This window comes from Taudactylus pleione, unplaced genomic scaffold (assembly GCF_031769625.1).
Source record: "Taudactylus pleione unplaced genomic scaffold, aTauple2 ptg001880l, whole genome shotgun sequence".
NCBI lineage: Eukaryota > Metazoa > Chordata > Amphibia > Anura > Myobatrachidae > Taudactylus > Taudactylus pleione.
In genome coordinates this window covers 939,307-963,461 of record NW_028286277.1, presented here as the reverse complement: position 1 = coordinate 963,461, position 24,155 = coordinate 939,307, and the positions used below count along the sequence as shown (strand labels likewise).

Below are 24,155 nucleotides of genomic sequence, written 5' to 3'. Positions count from 1 at the left end.
GCATGACAGGGAGACCCGGCAGTGCTTGGAAGGCTTAGCTGTAGCCGGAAAGGCACCGCCGGGTCTCCATTGGCCGCAATGGGTGCCCGCATCACTCTCGCCATCTTTTAGATGGCGAGAGCGATGCTGTACAAACAGCGGTAATCTAAGATTAACGCTGTTTACTAAATACAGGAAGATGGTATAACCCCTTTAGTGAGCGCTAAAGGGATTATATTTCGTTTGTAAATGGGGCCCTTTATCTTTCGCTGGAAAAGCAGCTTATTAGTGCAGCCCTCCGCCATGAACACCTGATGCCAGCCTGAGGAGCTCATTCAGGCCTGATCGCAAGATGCGGCCGCTCGCTAGCAAAAAGGGTCTGGATATTTAAATGAAGCGCTCGCACTGCGTCGCGTAAGGGTGCCCTCTATGTCTTAGCGAGTTTCGACCAAGTGCGCTCGCAAGTGTATAAAGACACCCCCTTTCCACTCGCAACACACGTCATCTCCGGGAGATGTGGGATTAATCGGGACCATCGTGAGCCATCAGAGCTGCTCGCAGCCCTTGGGGTTGCCTTTCCCCGCCGCAAGCACTGCGATCAGTGCGGGCTAAAATACATGCAGGTGACGTGTACAATGACGCTACTTTGCTAATTATGCACACCTTTTAAACGGCGTTTTGGCAGCCTGACATGCCTGCGTCCGCAACACCACTCCCCCGTTTACAAGTACCTTTCCGTGTTACCACCCACAAACGGCACGATCTGTCACTCAAACTAGGGACCTGATAGTAGCTTAGGAGCTGCCAAAATCAGATCGCAAAGAATGGTTTGTGCATGCGTACTGTGAATAATACGCATGCGCAGATGGGCGAAAATTGCTGACAGCGAGCGAGTGCGCCTTAGCGACCGGGTCTGAATCTGGTCCTGAATCTGCACGGCTTAACAAGCACTTTCTATGTACAGATTGTAAACTCGAACAAGCAGGGCCCTCTGCCCTTTGTCTTCTCTATATAAGTATGCCAACTGCTCACTGCAATTATGTATCTAATGTATCTATGTATTTGTACTTATGTATCTTTCTGTCCATTTTCCCCTTTGTACAGCACTACGGAACCCTTGTGGTGCCTTATAATAAAATATTTTTTAACTTACTCATCTGTCTCCAAAGTGACCAAAATGTTGTCCCCACACTATGTCAAAAGGGAAATTCTAATGTGGAGACAGCAAATCATTCAATGAACTGGACTGACCTGCTATTTTTTGTCTTGAAAAATCATCTTTATAAACGTGTGGAGGACACACAGACATTTAAATTATCCTTATTGTGGTAGTAGCTGGTTAGTTAAGGTCACTCACTTAAACTCTATGTTCAGCTTTGTACTGAGACAATGTGAGTATCTTTCTGCGGCCTCTTGGGACGGCAATAGGAGAGTTGGCAAACATGATCGCAAAGCCTTCGCACCACACTCCATCTTATCAGCAGCATATAACAGCCAGGCGCTGCGAGTAAGCCCTAACCGGACCATCTAGTGCCTCACACTAAACCCGCCGGTGAGTGCCTAATGCTAACCGTATCTCCTAGTGCCTAACCCTAACCCTCCGGTAAGTGCCTAACCGTCCCTCCCAGTGCCTAACCGTAACCCTCCGCTAAGTGCCTAACTCTAACCTTATCTCCTAGTATCTAACCTTAACTGCTGGGGTAAGTGCCTAACTGTAACTGTATCTCCTAATGCCTAATCCTAACTGTTGGGGTAAGTGCCTAACCCTAACCATCCCTCCTAGTGCCTAACTCTATACCTCCTTTAAGTGTCTAACTCTAACCGTATCTCCTAGTGTCTAACCCTCTGGTAAGTGCCTAATCTTAACCATACATCCTAGTGCCTAACCCTAACTGTTGGGGTAAGAGCCTAACTCTTACCGTCCCTCCTAGTGCCTAGCCCTCTGGTAAGTGCCTAATCCTAACCGTACCTCCTAGTGCCTAACCCAAACTGTTGGGGTAAGAGCCTAACTCTTACCGTCCCTCCTAGTGTCTAACCCTCTGGTAAGTGCCTAATCCTAACCATACCTCCTAGTGCCTAACCCTAACTGTTGGGGTAAGAGCCTAACTCTTACCGTCCCTCCTACTGCCTAACCCTCTGGTAAGTGCCTAATCCTAACCGTACCTCCTAGTGCCTAACCCTAAATGTTGGGGTAAGTGCTTAAACCTATCCATCCCTCCTAGTGCTTAATCCTAACCATCTGGTAAGTGCCTAACCCTAGTTCTAAAAAAAATCAATGTCAACCATGTTTGTGTCGACAATTCCAATGTCGACCTACATCCATTCTACCTTTTGTGTGTCAAGCTTTTGTACCCGTCGACCGTTTGCAGCTGTCGACATATTGACAGTCGACTATCTGGTGTTGACCTATTATTTGTCAACCTTTTTTCTGTTGACCTTTCAACTGAAACCCATGTAAAGGGATTGCAGTCATAATGTAGACATTTACAGTATCGACAGTCATAATGTTGAAACCACAATGTCAACAGTTGTTATGTCAACATTGTTGAAATATCAACATGCAATGTGTCCACTTCTGTAGAATGTCGACATGGTCAGTGTCGACATGTGAAATGTTGACACTTTGCACGAACCGGAGGATTATGGTTTGGCTGTGGCAGCGGAGGGTTAGGCTACGGCACAAGATGTTCAGGGTTAGGCTCTATGGGAAGGGTTAGAGTTAGGCTGCAGGAGAAGAGGTTAGGATTATACAATAGGAGAAAGGTTAGGGGTTAGTGATACTCACCGCCGGAATTGCCAGAGGCTCAGCTGGAACTCACCGTCGGCTAACTACCTGACTCAGAAGGTATTGCTGGACGCACCATTCCAGGTAAGTCACAGCTGGACCACCAGGAATGTTTTGTTGACATATTAATCATGTCGACAATGTTTTTTCGATGTGGGGGTGCTGATTTCAGAATCCTATAATGCAGTACACTCACAAAAATGCTTTAAGGAACAGTCATCGTCAGGGTTTATAGGTAATTACTTACCAAGTGACCAGGCACATTTATTATAACACTTACATTCCTGACTGAGTGGTTTCTATTATATATATCAGAGGAAATTATGAGCAACACAATAAACATTAGGCTACTGTACCTGTCCCTGACTCCGTGCTTTCATATAACAGCCTACAGTCATGTCCGCGATCACAAATTAGCATATAAGTATGATATTCCAGCCCAGAACATAGGAAACCATGTTATGAGAAAAGGCTAATTAATAATACATGGTTGGGGTCACCTCAGTCACGCGGGCATTGTACCTGTGGTAGTTTAGCCTTCGATTATTCTACACTAATGACATAATCAGCAAATCATTTGCTAATGATTAAACGCACATTGACTGAGGCCTCCAGGAACTTGATGATGTCTAATGATCACTGAATGACCTCTACAGTAGTTCAGTGATCATTACATTACTTCAGAAAGATCTCTATGGTAATAGTATGTGACATTAGACAGCTAAAGCAACCCAGGCCTCCAGATATTCCTGGGCAGACACAAGCACATATACATACAAACAAACACACACATATTATAACGTAGTGGTGTGTGCACAATACAATATTAAAACACAACAACAGAGGCACAATGGGGTCTATTTACTAAGTGAAAAGTGATAAGGTACCAGCCAATCAGCTCCCAACTGTCAACACAGCCTGTGAGATGGCAGTTAGGAGCTGATTGGCTGGCACCTTATCACATTTCACTCTTGGTCTGATTCAGAGCGCTCGCTCTGAATCAGGGTCGGGCTTTTTTTTTATTTGGAGCAGCCTCTTGGCCGCTCGTATAGCTGTGGGTGTCCACCCACAGCTATAGCGAGCGGCCATGATGATGCTCGCGATGGTCAAGACCATCAGGCTTGCGACGAGACCCTTGTGGTAGGGTCTCGTTCATCGCAAGCCCCAGAGAGCTTTTGGCTCTAACAGAGCTGGAAGCTCTCCACTGACATCACTTGTGATGTCAGTGGGGCCGCCCCCAAACGGCAGGCGTTCTCATGGCAACACCTCCGTTTGGGCAGCCACCCCCCTGGCCCGCCCACCAAAGGGGGCGAGCTGTCACTCAACATCGACAGCTCGCCCCCTTTGGTGCGAGACCCGGAGCGACGGAGTGTCCGTCACTAGCCGGGTCTCGCGCATGCGCACGACGAAGTCGGCTCTGTCGGGCACATGCGCTGTGGGCCACCATCGACCCGGTTGTGAGTGCTGAGCGCTTGCGACCGGTTCTGAATCAGGCTCTCTGTCTCCTAACACAGCTTCGTAAATAGACCCCAATGTCTGTAAACAGTTTTAGGTTTAGTGTTTCTATTTTTGTCTTTCTTGAATGGTCTAAATGTCCCAACACAATCTTCCTGCATGGAGTAAATAAAATAGCATTGGCTGTGGGTGAGGGGGAGTCCTGGCAACTGGAAGCTCTGAATTTGGGCTATGATGGATGATGAAAGAAGAAACAAGGGGCCTGATTCAGAGCCGGACGCAATTAGGGCTCGCTCGTCCTGAAAATAGGGGTGGCTATTCAAATGAACCGTTCGCTGTTTGCGGTCTGTTCACGCCTCTAGGTCTGAATGAGCGAACAAAACTTGAAGTCGTTTTTTTGGAAACTACGCCCCCTGGCCGCTCGTATCCTACGTCATGTCCGCTATTTATTAGATCAATCGAGTACATCGAACAGGGTACGAACTGCTCGCTATTCTTGTGGTCGGTGACGCTGCTGTTTAATTATGCACACCCATAAAATGCCCGTTTTGTCCTTTAAGCACGCCTGCGATCGGATCTCCACTCCCCATTTTCAAGCACCTTCCCCTGTTACCACCCACATACGCCTCATTCTGTCACTCAAATTAGCAGGCATTCGCTATTTTGCGAGCACATGAATTTCGACCACACTGACTGGTTCGCGCATGCGTATAACGATCTGTATGCATGCGCAGTTGGCCAAACATCGCTCGGAGCGAACGAGCTGCCACTTACGAGTGGCTCTGAATCAGGCCCAAAGATTTTACCTAATAAATTGATAAACAAGGATTTGTGAGTATTTTCTTAAATTAAAGCTTATTTGAAATGTGTGTATTGTATGTTTGTTTATTTTGACTCTTGTGCAAATATTTTATGGGTCCCTGTCTTTTATCACTTCCCGGCAGTCAAAGGGGGGGGGGCTCATTAAGAACCCCAGTGCTGATTTTAGCTTGGGAATGGTATCATCAGGGAGACACAAGAGAGACTCCACTTCTGGACTGACTAGCCTGGGCTTATTTTCACTATAGCACTGACAACCTACAGTAGGCATATACAAAGAAAAAACAAAAGCAATAAGGCACTAAATAAAATAAATGGTAAATGGTAAATAATACACTAAAAAATATGTTACAAAATATCTGAATCAGTGTCTAGAGTCCCGCTGCTATCAATGAGGAGCTGATTCTCATATGAAATACCATTTTCAAACGATTTTCGGCCGCACTGACTGGTTCGCGCATGCGTATTAAAATCCGTACGCATGCGCAGTTGTGCGAACATCGGTCGGAACGAACGAGCGGCCACTTACGAGCGCCTCTGAATCAGGCCCATAATAAATATACATGATCAAAACATATACCAACAATGGAAGTCAAATTGACTTGCCGCCCACTTGAGTTGATATAAATGGTCAAGGAATATAGGAGCTCATTCAGAGTCGGTCGTGAGTGCTGAGCGCTCACAACCGATTCCATGTTGCCCCACTGCACATGCGCGAGCCCCGGCAGCGACGGGTGCTCCGTCGCTACGGGTCTCGCACCAAAGCAGGGCAGCTGTCGATTGTCATTGACAGCTCGCCCCGTTTTGGAGGCAGGGGGGGTGGCTGGCCAAACGGAGGCGTTCCCGAAGGAACGCCTGCCGTTTGGGGGCGGCCCCACTGACATCACAAGTGATGTCAGTGGGTGAACTTCAGGATCTATTAGAGCCGAATGCTCACTGGGACTTGCGGGAACGAGACACACAGCTCAATGAGCGGCCAGAAGGCCGTCATTAAAAAAATAAACAAGGACGCCCTGATTCAGAGCGAGTGCTCTCAAAGAGCGTCCAGCTCTGAATCAGGCCCACTGATCGAATTTGCGCTGGGATGATGGGCTCACAGCGCCCCCCCTCCCCAGCTAGGTTTTTTTTTCTGAAGGGGTACAAGATTAGGCCGGCTCTTAACGGTCCTGCTTGTCACCTTTATCTGGGGGGGGTGGAGGGTGGGATTAGACTCAGAGGGAGGACAACATGGACGTGAAATCTGTCAATCTGGCCACAGCTGGGAAGGAGCTTAGAGTTTAAAAGGCTTGCTTGTTTCCTCTGGGCGTGGTTACTGGTGCTGCACAAGCTGGCCAATCTAATAAAGAGTAACACTATTCAGATACTATATATATATATATATATATATATATATATATTATATATATATATAAAATTATCCTTTATTTATATAGCGCCACAAGTGTTCCGCAGTGCCTCACATAGTACATAGAACTAATAAGTGAACAAGAAAAAGTAACTTACAGTACATTACAGTGCAGGACAAGGACACGATTTATATACATTGCTGCCATAGCGATTAAACACTTACAATAAGCAGCCGGGAGTTGGCAGTCACGTGTTAGGTGCCCTTATGGGGAGTAAAGAGTCGAAGAAAATGTAAAGAGATGAACTTGAGGGAAGAGGTCCCTGCTCGTGGGAGCTTACATTCTAAAGGGGAGGATATATATATATATATATATATATATATATATATAGATATATATATATACAGATATATATATATATATATATATATATATATATATTATATATATACACAGTATATGCACAGTATATATTTAATACCTGAAACACTTGTCCCATGCCAGGAGAACTCTTATTCCATGAGAGACATAATCATCCTTTTGCTAAAGGCGTGCATTATTTAACGTGGCAAATCTGGGAATACAATACGGTACGACATATTAAACTCTGCTACAAGGTAATGTGTGCATTGTGCAATCCCTGCCATTCTCAGGCATGAGAGGTCTATGCTTGACATAACTTGTTACACGCTGTCTGCAGAAAATAAGTGATAGCCAGTGGCTAAGTCCCAATCACACACACTTAGAGAGCGACGGGGCTGCTGTATTTCACAGTGTAAAATGAGGTGGCCCAACCTACGGGTATTACTGGATTTTACAGAATTCTTTTTCATACAAAATAAAAAAAAAAAAAATCTTGTGTTTGGCTGAGACAGGGTCTGGGACCATATTGCTGATCAGTGACAGACAGGAAAACTGATACATTGCAGCCACTGGGAAAAATATATTCCCTATAATGCATTTTATTTTGTGCGAATGCACTTTGACATAATCTTGCACATGCATAGGGCACACTCACATTATGCTTTTTGGCATTGCTATGTTCTAACATATCAGGATCATCCCCATTCAGATTTACATTTTTCCTACAAAAACACTGCTTAATCCACCTTCATTCATGTCTCAAATTAATCGGATGCTAGTGAGCGTTGGGGCTGTCTGCAATACATGCAGTGCTTTATGTCAATGAAAAAGGGTAAGAGTACTCGCCCCCTCCTCTTGGCGCCCCTGGTAGCGTATAATGTATACAGTAGTTAATAAAATTTTGCATCTCAGTCACAGATGCGGCAAAAATTCGCTCACAGGCCCTGATTCAGACCTGCTCGAAGGTCTGAAGGGCGTTTTTTTTTTTTTTGGACCGGCCTTCTTGCTGCTCGTATAGCTGTGGGTGACCACCCACAGCTTTAGCAAGCGGCCAGGTGATGGTCGCAATTGTCCTGACCATCGCGACCATCAGGCTTGCGACGAGACATCACTGGTGATGTCAGTAGGGCCGGCCCCAAATGGCAGGAGTTCCTTCGGGAACGCCTCCGTTTGGCAAGCCACCCCCCCGACCCGCCTACAAAATGGGGCGAACTGTCAATCAACATCGACAGCCACCCCGTTTGTAGCGAAGTGAGTGAATTTCTCACTCGCCCTGGGGCTCGCGCACGCACGTGGCGTGTGCACTGCCCGGCCATCGACCCGCTTGTGAGCGCTATGTACTTGCGAGCGGGTCTGAATCAGGCCCACAATGTACTGGAGACGCTGGGCTGAGATTTTAACTGCACAAACATACAAAGTTTTACAGTATATGAAGCACAACAGATCTTGGCGTGTGGAAAGGACTTCTCCCATCGAAACCCTTTTTGCACAGATTCAGGGCCTGATTCAGAGCTGAACACTCTGACCAGAGCGCTCGCTCTGAATCAGGGCCCTCCTACCTGTTTTAGGAGCATCCTCATGGACGCTCGCATAGCTGTGGGTTACCACCCACAGCTTATGCGAGCGTCCATGATGATGGTCGCGATGGTCAAGACCATCGTGACCATCGGGCTTGTGACGAGACCCTGCGGTAGGGTCTTGCTGCCGCAAGCCCTGGAGTGATTTTGGCTCTATCAGAGCCAAAATCACTCCCACTGACATCACTAGTGATGTCAGTGGGGCCGGCTTCAGACGGTAGGCGTTCCCATGGGAACGCCTCCGTCTGGCCGCCATGCCCCTGGCACGCCCACCAAAGGGGGCATGCTGTCAATCAACATCGACAGCACGCCCCCTTTGGTGCGAGACCCGGAGCGACAGCTTGGCTGTCGCAGTCCGGGTCTCGCGCATGCGCACGACGGAGCTCCCTCCGTCATGCGCATGCGCAGTGTGGCAACATCGACCCCCTCAGATCGCAATTCTGCTTATACGCACGAACCGCAGTTGCTAATATCACCGGTGCTATTTATATGTGTGCATTCACATTGCGAACGCAGCCTGACATAAGGACACCCAATTCCCCATACTCACATCCGCATACTAGGGGAACATAGCGAAACAATCGAGTAACATCGAGTAACATCTGACCCATACGCACACTTGCACAATCCCTGACCTTACTCAGAAATTGCTAACAGCCATGTACGCCATCAGTGCTATGGCTGCTTATGGCCAAGCAGTGGATAATTAATGAACGCCCCTGCAATGGCGTTGAAGCACATTGGTAAGCCTGCGTTCGACCCACCATCACCCCCGTCACCACCCGCAAATGCCCCTTCCTGTCAATTATTCTGCTCTGGGTCTGCGTAGCCTCTGCAAACGCAGTTCCCATCACAATTGCCAGCTTGTGCAGCGCGCACTGCAGGGACAGTGGCAGGTGGGGAGTTTGACTGGGGCGGTACACCTGTCAAACCGTAACGCAGGTGTCCTAAGGCGAGCTCAGGGAGGACAGAAACCTCCCGTGGAGCAGAAGGGAGGGAGGGAAGGGAGAACGCAACCATCGACCGATTGCATGCATATTAGCAACTGCGTTCCTCGCTGAATCAGGCCGTCAGTCCCACAGATGTAATGTTGCAAGCCGCGGTGGTCTGTGTACGCCAGCGATGCAGTTTTGTCACTTACAGTTGTTTTCCACATGCAAATGAGAAATACATATTGAATGAAAAAAACGCTTGGTGCGGCCGAGTCACCTGGGACCTGGCACGCTGTGGCGCAACTGAAGTCACCGTATAAGAGAATGTGTACTGTGTATTGTTAAGTACTGTTAGAATAAATCACTGATTAAGTTTCATGCATTTCGCAAAACAAAATATTTCCAAAATTACAATTGATATACAGTATGTGCAACATTTTTTTTTTTGTTTGTTTTTTACAAGACTTGACTTTACCCTAAAGCTAGGTACACGTCTGAACCAGTGATCGCGGTGAACTCAGAAAATTGTGGCCCCTCACTTTGACAAACTGGGGTCCTACTCGACTATTCCCGGGTCCCATTACATAACATGGGGAGTGAGGGCAGGCAGCAGTTGGGACAGTGCGGGGGGTAAAGGCAGGGAGGGATGGGGATGTGGTGGATAGTTGTAGAGAGGAGTAAGGGCAGGTAGTGCTGGGGGTAGGAAGGGTGAAAGTGCAGACAACAGTTGCGACAGTGCTGGGGGGCAAGAGGCAGGCCGTGCTGGGGGTAGGGAGGGGTCAAGGGTAGACAGCAACTGGTGCAGTACTGGGGGGGCAAGAAAGGGGTTAGGGGCTTTTACTGGCATTTGACAGAAGGTTCCTAACACACACTGGCAGCACCCTGGCACAAACTTGTTTCAGCAATCACTGGTATTGTACAGTAGGGTACCATCAAACACTTGCAGCACCCTGGCACCACACAGAAAGGTCTGAAAACACAATGGCACCTACAGGGCATGGTAGAGAAGGGCCCAACTACACACTGGCCCCACACAGAAGGCTCCCAAAACACAATGGCATGGCACAGAAGTGTCCCACCACACACTGGTATACACAGAGGGTGCACAGTGAACACTGGCAGCACCCTGTCACCAAACAGATGGGTCCCAACAAACACAGTGGCACCGCAAAGAAGGCTCCCACTACATAAAGACCCCAATATATCGTTACATGCTTCATGTTCATGGAATGGTCCTATTTGATGTGCAGAGCATCCAATGGGCTGATGACACAAACAACGTGTGTAAAAAACAGATTCTATAACCATGGTCCTGCGTAACCAGCTTTATGCAAAGAAGGCCTGATTCACTACGGAACGCAACTGCGAATGCAATAGCGATTACGCACGCAGTTCACAATCATGCGATTGTATGCTAATCCATTGAGATCGCTATCCTGTCGCAGCACTACATAAGGACGCCCACTTTACAAAAGACTGCGAAACCACTGGTACAATCGATTACCATCGCAGCCTCACGCACTCTTGCACAAGCTCTGATCTTACTCAGAAATTGCTAACTTCCAAGCACGCTATGAGATCTCAGGCTGCATAAGGCCGTCGCAGTGGATAATTTATGCACGCCGCTGCAACGGTGTTGTAATGCACTGACTCGCCTGAGTTTCGCTGAACACCCCTCCGTCACCACCACACTTCCTGTCAATCATTCTGCGATGGGTCTGCGTAGTCACTGCGGGACGCAGTCCCGATCGCAGTGGCTGGTTCGCGCACGCACACTGTGGTGCATACGCATGCGCGGTACGCTACAATCGGCCGATTGCGTGTATTAGCAACTGCCTTCAAAGAGTTCACCAATGCAGAATAAAAGGCACTTTGTAACGGCTCCTATAATTTTGAAGAAAAAATAAAATAAAAGCTGCGACAGCCTTAAATTCCATCCTTTACTTAATTTTAGGTCACAAACCAAGGTACGTTGTTATGTGAGCCATATTGTTCTGTTATTCTGGGTTAATCAGGAATGGAGAATGGAGGAAAATAAGTATTTTGACATCAGCCAAAGGAAAGGAGGTATATGTGGGAGGCAATCGGAAAGCCGACTGCCTAAATATCGGCAGCCAGCTTCCCGACTGTCTTATCCCGGCAAGGGTGAAATGCCGGGCGTCTAGATGTAGACGCCCACATTTCCCCGACGCCGGGAGACCGGCGCCCGTCATCACGATCGTAGTGTTGCCGGGCGCCACGAGCGGACAGCTGCGGGGGGGGGTTAGGTTTAGGGCTCCCGGGGGGGACTTAGGGTTAGGCACCCCCCCGGGAGGGTTAGGGTTAGGCTAGGGGGAGGGAGGGTTAGGGTTAGGCACCCCCGGGGGGGAATTAGGGTTAGGCACCCCCCCAGGGGACTTAGGTTTAGGCAGCGGGGAAGGGGGTGGTTAGGGTTAGGCACTTAGAGGGGGGATTAGGGTTAGGCACTTGGGGGGGAAGTTAGGGTTAGGCACCCCTAAGGAGGGTTAGGGTTAGGGGGGTTAGGTTAGGTTAGTGGATAAGTACCTATCCACGATCGGGATTTCCAGCGCTGTCGGGCTTCCACTGCGTCGCACTCTGCTTGTGTCGGGCTGCCGCTGACGGGAATCGAACCGCCGGCCATGCGGCCGACGGTATTTCATACCAATTCCGTATATGTAATAAAGTGATAATCGCTTTAATTTTATGGGTGTAATTGGTGAAGTCATACAAGTTCACAGAAATGGCACCCTATTATATTTATATATACCGCATTGGGTGCTATTCAATTAGCTGCACTTATGTGAGTTATCTGGGCAGAAAAACTTTGCTTCACATCCCATACATACCTCCCAACATTGTAATATAAGGTCATGGAAATTCTTGTGCGTGCACAAGGTCCGGGTGTATGAAAGGGTGTGGCTGTGTGCCCGATAGGCCACTCCCCCTGATGTACAACTTTTTTTGGGGTGTGGCCGCATGTCATGCCCTTTGTTAATCATTACACCGGTGTGCAAGCCCAGAACTCCGGCAGCTGCTGGACCAAAAAGCGTGACTATCCTGCTGAAATCGAGAGGTATGTATAGATGTGTGATCAAAAAAACAAGCAAAGTTCTCCTCTGATAAGAATTCGATACATATGCATCCGCTGGAATCTCATGTCCCAATACTAAATGGTTTATCTGGTCAGGAAAGCCTTGCTAGTAATCCTCCCGTAATAACCTGATGTACGTGCAGCTACACATTATAAGAGGTTCTGCTGGAACCTTGCACATAATTGATTCTGCCCCACCGCGTGGTAAAATGTCCTTATACGTGTCAGACCATCACTCAAAGTGCATATTCCGATGTCTGCAATTATGAATCAGTGCTGCAGTCCCCCTCGGACTCCCTTTGGATGATCCAGACATGTACAGTACACTGTAGTGTTTACAGCCCCCCCGGAACATCCTGAAGATGCTACGGACAGGATGCTAATTCCCAGTGCTGATAACCATGCCCCCTAGGTATGACATAATGCACTCAGGGGGCGTGGCCGTCACAGGGAGCAATATAGCCCATTTACGGTGCGGTACGATACTGATAGATTTGCACATTTTTGTTTGCAGCCCCATGAATCTTAGGTGAGATAGGGCCACGAGGGGGGTTAGTTCCAATGCTGTTACTGGCGTTTACAAGCAGTTGCAACGGCAACTCACAGCACTTGAATGCAGAGGCGAGTTAGTTGGATTAAGCCCAACAATAGCCACTTTTACCGTGTTTTATACATACTAACAAAAATATTAAAGCACATTTAAATAATAATAATTTTATTTATATAGCGCTTTTCTCCCGTAGGACTCAAAGTCACTTTACAGACATCAGGAAACATGGTACATTGTACAGGGATCTGGTATTGCAGAAAATGGAAAACCACACAGAGATAATTACACACATCTGAAACCTAGAGAGCACAATATGCATATTGCAGGGTTGGTGCACACATGAATATTGCAGGGTTGGTGCACACATTTTGGGTTTTTCGACATTTTTTTGACTCGTGCTAGAGCAGTACTGATGTCCTCGGGAATAAGGCACGGGCGCCATTTCTCTGAGACCTGTGCATGCGCAGTATATTCTGGTACCAAACCAGAATCTATTGTGCCGCCAGAGAGAAGGGGGCCCACACTGAGTCTGTACATGAGCCTTCTCCTCTCTTATAATGCCCCTGACCCCCAAGTTCAACCCTGGAGTACAGACTCATCACTCAGCAAAGTCATTTTCTGACCCCTCCCGTTAGCTTGATCAATGCCTGTTTGAACTCACTAAGGTGCACATGCATCCAACCTTGTAAAGAGGACACGAGGAGCTGTCGTCCATATCAACCAATCTGATTCTAGCTATCATTTTATAGACTGTACATGATAAATGGTAGCTAAAATCTGATTGGCTGCTATAGGCAACACCTCCAATGATCCTCTATAGGTTCATACATCTCCCTCTGCATGAGTATAGAAGCTTCAGGTACTGGAGAAAGGCATGACGGGATATAGTTCTTTAAATGAAAGCAACCTTGAGAGGTCAGCCAAGAAATCAGAAATATTATACAGAGCTGCCAACCTCAAAGGCAAATAAAGTGTCCCAGACCTGATAAACTGTACATAAAGGACACACCTCCATGTGCTGGAAGGGAGATCTACCCCGCTTCCACTCCATGTTCCCAAATGGCAGCAGCCAGTCAACCAGGCTGCAACTTTGGGGAATTGTGAATGATCTCACAGAGAAGGATCTGGACATGTGCAGTACAGATCCAGAACTATTGGTCTGATTAAAAGATGAACGCAAATGTTTGTACGCAGCAACTGTATGAAACTATGCAAATGTCTCACCCGTTGGGCTTTGTACTGAGGGCCTGATTCAGAGCCGGACGCTTTGACCAGAGCGCTCGCTCTGAATCAGGGCCCACCTACATGAAAATGGAGAGGCCTTATGGACGCTCGCATAGCTGTGGGTTACCAGCCATAGCTATAGCGAGCGTCCATGATGATGGTCGCGATGGTCAAGACAATCGTGTCCATCGGGCTTGCGACGGAGACCCTACGGTAGAGTCTTGCTGCCGCAAGCCCTGGAGTGATTTTGGCTCTATCAGAGCCAAAATCACTCCCACTGACATCACTACTGATGTCCGTGGGGCCGGCTTCAGACGGTAGGTCGGGTGCGCATGCGCACGACGGAGCTCCCTCTGTCATGCGCATGTGCAGTAGGGCAACATCGACCCACCAGCAGCTTCGCAAATCCAACCGATTACATACAAAGATGCAGCATTGGACACAGAGCAGTCAGTAATCAAAGTTCTCTGAAACCCTATGGTCATGCAGAACTGAGACGCCAGAGCTTTTGCAACTGCATATGGGGAGGCTGCCACAGGCTGAGAGACATCCCGAAAATGGTCGAGACACGCCTGCGTTTGAGTTACCACCCCCCACCGCTGCCCATAACCGGTCCCTTCCAATCAATCACTTTCTCACTGAGGGCAACAACGGTAATAAATCGGGTCGCATGTGCCGTGTGACACTGACGCATGAGCAGTGATTAAAACATTGCCCATTTGCTAAATATTGGATTACATCCCTCTCTGAATCAGCTACGATGCCCCAGTAATGATTTCTGAGGACCCCCAATCAGTGCCATACCAAGCAGGCACCAAACAGCGGGTGATAGTTCGGTGATACATTGTATCTGCACTCCCCTGAATGTCTGCAGAGGGACCAGATCTCTCTAATGCCCCACATTGTTTAATATCCCCAGTCATAGAATGATGCATTAATCAGTGCCAGCTGCTGCCATTCTGACCTGGAGCTGATTCCTGTCCACATACTGTAGCTGCGGCATCAACAACACAATCCACTTTACCACTGACAACCTAGACTACTGCCAGGGGCCCATTGGGACCATGAGGCCCAGATCACTTTAATCTCTAGTTAAAGAACAGGGAATAGGGGGAGGAGGAAGGATGCCCAAACCAGTATTTTACCTATTGCCCCATGGGGGTCTTAATTTTACACATGTATCTTTAAATATATAAATATATTGCATCTCTGATCTATTCATTACTTAATGTTGTTTTGTCTTAAACCAGGCACGATTATTTTAATGACGTTGGCTCCTTGTTCAGCTAGGAAATGATGTGTTTGAGTACCTGGAAGTCTGCTGCTTCCAGAATTATATCACTGCTGATTAAATCCCTTCAAAAATCATTTTATTTTTTTTAATCAGTCCTTTAAATTATTAGTACTCTACTGGGAAGCGAGATCAGGTGACTACTGCTATGTTACCCAAACTGGTTATTTTTATTTTTTGACCGTCCGTCAACTTCATGCAGTTGTTTTCCCCAAGCTTCCGCTCTACACCCTGATCTATTTACATAGTACCCTACGATCACTTATCCAATAAAAATAAATTCATGAAATGTACTGTAATAAAAAAAAGTCTACCATCAGCTTCCATTAGTCTGACTACACTTCTGCTGCCTGATTGGTTGCACGATTGCGCTTGTGATTGTGCAAAAATCCCTGTTGTAAGCATCATTGCAATGTAAAGGTATTGTTACATCATGTACCAGAATTCCTCTTAAAGTAATGTTTCTTTTCTGTAATTGTTAGTACATAAGGGACATATTACTGCTGACACTGAAAACTGTTTATAAAACCCATGCTGTAAATCTACTTGTTCCCCTACCACATTTTGAGGTTCAATACACACCCAATCCGGTGCTTCGGAAATACCGTGGTAAAAACAAACACCTTAGACTGCAGGTTTGTAAAGTTAGCAAAGCATTTGCACAGTAAATACATTGCTACAATATTCAACCTACTACCTACTTTAATGCCACCTTTTATTGAATTCAAGTCAGGGCTGTAACTAGCGGTGTATGAAAGGTCCACCATTCACAGTGCAAGGCCAAGTGGCACACTGCCGCCTGGAGAGCTGCCGAAGAGGTGCCCAGTATGGCTTTAAAATACATCAGGTTTAGAAATCTACCTAGTCCCAAACCCCTCTTCATGACTTCATGGCATTACATGGGCAGGAATGCAGAGGGCCTGCCAAGAATACCTTAAGCTGGCCATACACTAGACCAACTTTCATCCAACCATCCAACTAGTTGGTTTGTTGGAGTGAAAGTCTGGAAATGTATTAGCAGATTTAACCCACTTGTGATTATCGTTTGCTCCTATAAATTACCAAATTTAAGTCCTGCTATGACACTGATTCAGGTGTTCCATTTCCAAAAAAACAGATTGCTTATAAGGTACTAAATATGTATACAATTCATGCAGGATGTTGGGTTTTAGACACTTGTGATGAGGCTGATCATACTTTGCAGGGAACAGCACCAGTCTATCCAGTTTCTCCCAGGAGACAGCGACAATGCTTGCACCCCGGCAGACGCCACAGTCTTGTCTATAAATAAGCATTTACACTGCACTTTTGCAATTTGTAAATAACCTTTACAGTATGCCATGTTAATACATAGGGGCATAGTATGAGATTTTCAGCTTTACAACAAGCAGGACCAGCGATCTTGTGACAAAATGAAGAATTAACAACTTCATGACCTTCTTGTAGCTGTACGAAAATATTTCATGGTGTACAGATCGTGATAATTACTATATTGTATTACATATTTTGGGTATTCCAGACTGTGGAAAAAAATTACATTACAAGCAGAGGCAATACAATAAAATACTGAAGTACTGAATATTACCAAACCTTATACATGAGAAACATGATTATTATATATAATGACAAACTTTATATACAAGTTATTTCTTAATTTTGGCTCTTACTACTGCATCTTGTTGGTTCAACTTCAACATGACTTGGACATTTGTAAAACTTTTTTTAAATAATGTACAGTAGACAAAACTTAATTTACAATAATTACAGAGTATGGGACACACTGAAATGTCTTCTGAGTTGCTTCTAAGATAAATGTTAATTACAAATCCTTAATTAGAAATCTAGAAGGTTCCTTGTCCATCAAAGATGCAAAAGGGACATACTGTATATGACAATGTAGTTCAAATAAGCCCAAATCCTATAGAGCTTTAGTATCCCCTTCTCTGCATAAATAATTGCCCTTTGGAATAGGATAGCACAATGTGTAGCCAAGTCTTGCTCATCAGCAGAATCAAACTATGCCAGTCGGTCATAACGACCCCCAAACAGTTATGCCGCAAGCCTCCAGCTACTGCAGAACCTCTTGAGATCATTTATTAAATCATGATTCATAATACCACTATTTAAGACATCAGAACAGAGACTAATGGCAATTTCCAACTGGCTCCCCGAGAGGTATTTCGACAAGCTAACTTATTTTAACCTCATCATTCACCTCCGGTTATTTAATTCCACTGTGTGCGAGAGGCCTGAGGACATATACAGTAAGAGTAACTGATGGCCTGATGTAGATGTCAGTAAATCTCACTAGTCTAAAGAACAGAACAGCTGACCAACTCGTGGATCCTTTGCAGTATGAAGGAGGGGATGAGGGATACAAAAAAAGAGAAGCAAGAAAAATGGAGAAGAATATTTAATAATCAGTAATAAGGAGCATCCTGAAGTGATCACTCTTACACTCTCCACCAATTATCTCTGCAGTGTGTACAATTAGGCTCCCACCGCTTGTACACTAATGTGCAGCTGCTGATACTGTAGGCTTCTATTTTCCCTATGTCTGCAGTTGTGAGGCAATGCTTTACTGTGACAGAGAGAGACACAGCTAATGTGACTGCACCGATTTGTGCCAGAGAATAAATCTGCCTAACACACTGTGGGCAGTCACTTTGCATTAATAGCTGTGCCTTTGTGCATTTCAACCATTTACTTATTTTTAAGGTATTTACTCTTGGGGAAAAAAAAAACATGATTATGAAACATTATAGACAGTAAATTATACATAAGTTGAGTTTTAGGAAGTAGAACCCAAATAGTTCTAATACAAAAACGCCAACCTATTCTCCCACTTCAAAACTTGATGAGTTTATTGTCAATGCCAGGTATAGCTCCTGTTCCAGTACATGATGCCAGTGGCTTTATATTAGTAGAGTGGTTAGGGGATGTCCAGTAAACTGAAGAAGAGCATTCCGCTATTGGCATTTCAGTCATATTTCTCAGCATTTTTAAATAAGCCATTCCCTTGGCTGAGCCACAGAAACACTGGCTGCACCCTGCCTGTTCTGTGCCACCCTCTGAAGCAATGTCTTGTCACAGATACCATCCAAAGTGTGACACAACCACAAGCCCTGACTGCAATGGAGCAAACCATTACTTACTATCTATCTGTTTCTTAAATGAAATATGTGCTTGTGGGAAGGCAGCAGTTACAGTTTCCTAGGTGAATAATCAGCAGGCTTGCAATGCACAAAGCAGGCTGGTGATAGGGCAGATAGTGTGTGTTCGGCTGTGTATTATGTATATTATCTTGTTACACACTCAATACTCTACATAAAATGTGTGAGCATTGCAGCCTGGAGAGGACCCTCAAGAGCTGACGTACCAATGACACTATAAAATGTTCTTTTACTAAATGATATAGCATAGCCTAATCACGTGCAGCAACACCGGTGCCATGTAATTTCCTTAAAAGCCATGTCTAGGCTGGGCGAGGTTGCTATCCTATAAAACACAAGACCAAGGGTAGCATTGCACTACAAGGGAAGTCAATGGAGAGATTTAATACAGCTTTGCCTCCCAGCCAAAAGGACATAGAAGAGAAGATAGGGAGCTGTAGGAGTGGAGTATAATAATGTCCTTCATCTTATTACACAAAGTACTAAGCAGGAAGGGGCCAGAGCTTAGACACAAAGCAAGAGGATGAGAGGCTGCTGCAGGCTCCTCATTTAAGAAACACAGCATTAATTAATTTCAAGTCTTCTAATTAACTCATTCCATGCCCCAACCTGAAGCCTTCAACGCGGCTCTTCTATCCATTCTCTGAAAGGAGCTAATGAAGACTAGAATCAGATACATGCACACTTACTGTGGCTCTGATGTGAGCCAGGGGAACCTTGGTTTCAGATTTAGGGAAGGCAAGTTTTACTATCACTACCTAGATTCTTGAAGGACACTACCCTTCTATACATAACCACTTCTGTATGGGTAGCGAGGGGAAAAAATTTACAAAGGCCTATAAAATATTAAACACACATAAAAAAAACATGTAAAGCCCACAGCATGAGAATCCAATGTACTAAACAACGTTAAAATGAAGATTTGTAGTTTTAGAATGCTGTACATAGAATAATAGTGTATACTGTAGTCATCTTTAACAGCAAGGCACATACAATTATTAGATACAGTAGATAGGTAGAATAGATAGATAGATAGATAGATAGATAGATAGATAGATAGATAGATAGATAGACAGATAGATAGATAGATAGATAGATAGATAGATAGATAGATAGATAGATAGATAGATAGATAGATAGATAGATAGATAGATAGATAGAAATATAGATAGATAAGATAGATAGATAGATAGATAGATAGATAGATAGATAGATAGATAGATAGATAGATAGATAGATAATAGATATATAGATAGATAAGACTCTCACTCACACTTACTATATATATATATACACAAATATATATCTATATATATATATATATATATATATATATATATATATTATTGCACACACACGAACACATTCCCAGAGAGACTGTGTGCTTTAGTTCAGACTATAGGACATAGTGAGTCATATCAGGCTGAGCTATGCATCCATTGGGAATACAATATTTCTATGCAAACACATAATAAATAAATAAATCAGAGTAGGCTTTGCAAGGATATAACACTTATAATGAGCAACTGGAGCCTGACGCCAGCCATTGAGGGGAACAAATAAGTCCACTGGTGTTTCAGTGTGATATAATATGGTAACAGCAGAAAACATGCGTCCCACAGGAATAATAGGAATGCAATTTGCTCAGAGAATACACGACTTACCCATTTGACAAGATATTGATCCGCCTTGTCTAAGGGAATGTGCTCTCTTCCATCACAGCATACGTGTATATCAGTTTTGTAAGTCACATGGAAACAGCCAGGGAAAAAAAATATACAGTATATTTATATATAACAGTATAGTTGGGATGGATTGAGAGATTTCCTCTGTTTTATCCACTAGTTTGCAGATAGATTTACAATGATGAGCTAAAAAAACCAGATGAAGAAGAAAAAAAAAATCACTCCATTAGGGTAGTCCCGGCAGGTTATTGGGTAAGGGTGGCAGAGGCTGCCTGGTTAACAGATTGGAGTTGCAAGACTCTGTGGCAGCAGAGGCTGCCTTCTGCAGATGGCATGGCAACCTACAGCAGTGTATTTACAATATAGAAAATCCAGGGAGTCTTCCAGTCACCTGTATATCCCGCATATATTCTGCCCAAGCTAAACCAAGTCAGTAATTGTTGGGGCACCACCGAGGAGTCACCCCCAGACAGGGCTTGTTTTACTGCAACATAAAAGCTCTCTCCATCAGCCCTGGTGACTGACTGTGTCCTAGTCTACTGCATTTCCATGCTGTCCGCGCTTCTACATAAAGCTTACAGAATAGGGAGGAAGGAAGGGGGGGGGGGGGAGTTGGGACGGGAGGGAGGGGGATTGCAAAGACTGAATACAGAAGTCTCTAACACGGCGGCAGATCTTGTCCTCTTCTCCCCAAACATGAGGCTCCCTCACAGAGAATCCAGCAGCACTGTCATCCAGCAGCAGCAGCAGCTGTGGATTTGGATTCAGCAGGGACAGAGAGGAGGTGTTACTCATTTAGGAGGCTGAAAAGGGAGGTACAGCGAGAGGTATGTGCTGTAGTCATTAGAGGGGCCACACTCTGCCCAGGCAAGATTTAATCTGTGGTACGGTACCAGAATCTGCCAGGCAAATAATTCAAGATTTCATAACAGGTGCCATACTGTATCCATGCAAGATTTAATTTGTGGTGGCAGGCTCTGACCATGCTAGATTTCATTTGTTGTGCTAAACTGGTCCCATGCAAGAACTCCTTAGAGGTGCCACACTGTACCCCTGCAAGATTAAATCTGTTGTACTAGACTCTGCCATGCAACTATGCAAGATGTCATGACTGATGCCAAACACCGTACCCATGCAAGATTTCATCTATGGTGCCACACTCTGCACATGTAAGATTTCATCTATGGAGCCACGCTCTGCACATGTAAGATTTCATCTATGGAGCCACACTCTGCACATGTAAGATTTCATCTATGGAGCCACACTATGCCCATGCACGATTTCATCTGTGGTGCGACACTCTGCACATGTAAGATTTCATCTATGGAGCCACACTCTGCACATGCACGAATTCATCTATGGTGCCACGCTCTGCACATGCAATATTTAATATGTGGTGCCACACTCTGCACATGTAAGATTTCATCTGTGGTGCCACACTCTGCACATGTAAGATTTCATCTGTGGTGCCACACTCTGCCCATGTAAGATTTCATCTGTGGTGCCACACTCTGCCCATGTAAGATTTCATCTGTGGTGCCACACTCTGCACATGTAAGATTTCATCTGTGGTGCCACACTCTGCACATGTAAGATTTCATCTGTGGTGCCACACTCTGCACATGTAAGATTTCATCTGTGGTGCCACAGTCTGCACATGCAAGATTTAATCTGTGGTGTCACACTCTGCACATGCAAGATTTAATCTGTGGTGCCACACTCTGTCAATGCAAGATTTAATCAGAGGTGCCACACACTCTATTGCAAGATGTAATCTGTGGTTCCATAATCTGTCCATGCAAGATTTAATCAGAGGTGCCACTCTCTGCCCAGGCAAGATTTCATCAGAGGTGCCACTCTCTGCCCAGGAAAGATTCCATTCGTAATGAGCCCAATATAAGGCAAATGCAGCGCGTTCTACGGAAATACCAGTCAGTCCGCAGGATTCAAGTCTCCTTTACATCAGTGTTTTATATGTTAAACTACTTCTCGAGGAACTGATATTTGTGCACGTTAGCTCCAAAGCGCATTATTTTACGCAATATAGAGATATAACGCTGAATTCATATCATCGGGTCAGTTGAGATCCACAATACAACGAGCTGTAGTTACCTGAGCTAATTGCTGAGCTACAGTATTATAGTGACAAAACATTTCAGCACCATGGATAGCGCCAGGCAGTGTTATATAGTGTCACAAGTTATACTATGGGATATTCTACAAAGGGGATAAGGGTCTTCCCGGGACGTCCCTATGTAATCTATCTATTCATGTAGCTGATCTGTTTGTGAGCTTTAATAACACCTTCCAGCACCATGGATAGCGCCAGGCAGTGCTAGTGTCACAAGTTATACTATAGGATACTCTACAATGGGGATAAGAGACTTCCAGGGACGTCCCTGTGTAATCTATCTATTCATGTAGCTCATAGCTGACCTGTTTGTGAGCTTTAATTACACATTCAGTACCATGGATAGCGCCAGGCAGTGTTATAATGTCACAGGTTTTACTATAGGATACTGTACAATGGGGATAAGAGACTTCCAGGGACGTCCCTGTGTAATCTATTTATTCATGTAACTGATCTGTTTTACAGCTTTAATAACACTTCTGAAACAACTACTGTAGGTACACTTTGGGAGCAGTGCTAAGAAAATACAGCAACGATGATACCTTATCAGTACTGCAAAATCTATGCAAAAACTTTTGGATTTGTTAAATCGATGATATTCCTAATTGCATTGGACTGCTCTGAGTAAGGAGCTCACTTCAAAAACATTTGAACCATTAATGCTTTATTGACATTTTTTTGCATGTGAAAGTGACACCATATATGACAAACACACTGGATAAATAAATCTATATTGCATAGCTTTTATATATATATTACTGTAATTCATTAATTCCTAGCCAGTGTTCATCCCGTTTACCTCCTAAACTGTTGTAGATTTATAGTGCAAGCTAACCTCGTGAAAGTCAGCAAAACATATCAAATCCATGGCAAGATAATCATTAAAGGAGATAAATTAAATAGATTAATAGTGCTCTGCAATCCGTGAGCTTTCACTCTCTTTCTTAAAGGGGAAGTTCTCCTTCAGGGAATTGTATGACCCGGGTGGATTTACTGATCTCTCTGGCACTCAGACACGACGACATGTGTTTGTAGAGAAGTGTATCCAATGCACAGACCTGAGCTTATGTACTGCTGCATCCAAGCTAATCTATGCAGGGCTGTAGCTAGGGTAGTGCGGCCGGTGCCATCGCATAGGGCACCACAGGTCAGGGGGCGCTGTTTGGGCCTGTCACATTTCTGTTTAGTATCATTCTTGCTTGTAGCTTCCTCTTATTTCATCCCCAGCATCTCCTGGCCTCCCCTATCTCTTCCCTGGCCCTTCCCCATGAAGCCATGGCCCTTTTTTGGGTGCATTATGTCCCTTTGAAAAATGAGGGGGGTGCCAATGCTCTTTCTGGCACAGGGCACCAAAAAGTCTAGTTACGGCTCTGAATCTATGCATACAGCAACACCTTTACTGCTCAGCGTCTTACTTGCAGAATTGTTCTCATCAATCATAAATCTGAAAATATGTGTCCCAGAGGACCCTATCTTATTGATTTAGTCAGGAAAAAGATTAGATTTGGAGGATTGAAGGAATATGAATGTATATATATGTGTGTGTGTGTGTGTGTGTGTGTGTGTGTGTGTGTGTGTGTGTGTGTGTGTGTGTGTGTGTGTGTGAAGCAATAAGATCGGGCTAAGGGGCCCCTCTCCTGGGGTAGATGGACACCTCCAAACACAAAGCAGCCAGGAGACAGCACACCACTCCAGGGTTTTTGTGCAAGCTAGCCTACAGATGGAGCCCATAGGCAAACTCAGGGGAGGTTTAC

The 24,155-nt window shown here is 45.2% G+C and overlaps 1 long non-coding RNA gene across 1 annotated transcript in view; it reads right to left on the bottom strand.

The window, feature by feature from the left end:
• LOC148436236 (uncharacterized) overlaps positions 1-20,895 on the bottom strand; it is a 590,534-nt gene extending 569,639 nt beyond the window's left edge. Inside the window, exon 1 of the long non-coding RNA XR_015876487.1 lies at positions 20,250-20,895. This is a non-coding gene — a long non-coding RNA (uncharacterized LOC148436236). The remainder of the gene's footprint in view (positions 1-20,249) is intronic.
• Between the last annotated feature and the right edge of the window lie 3,260 nt (positions 20,896-24,155).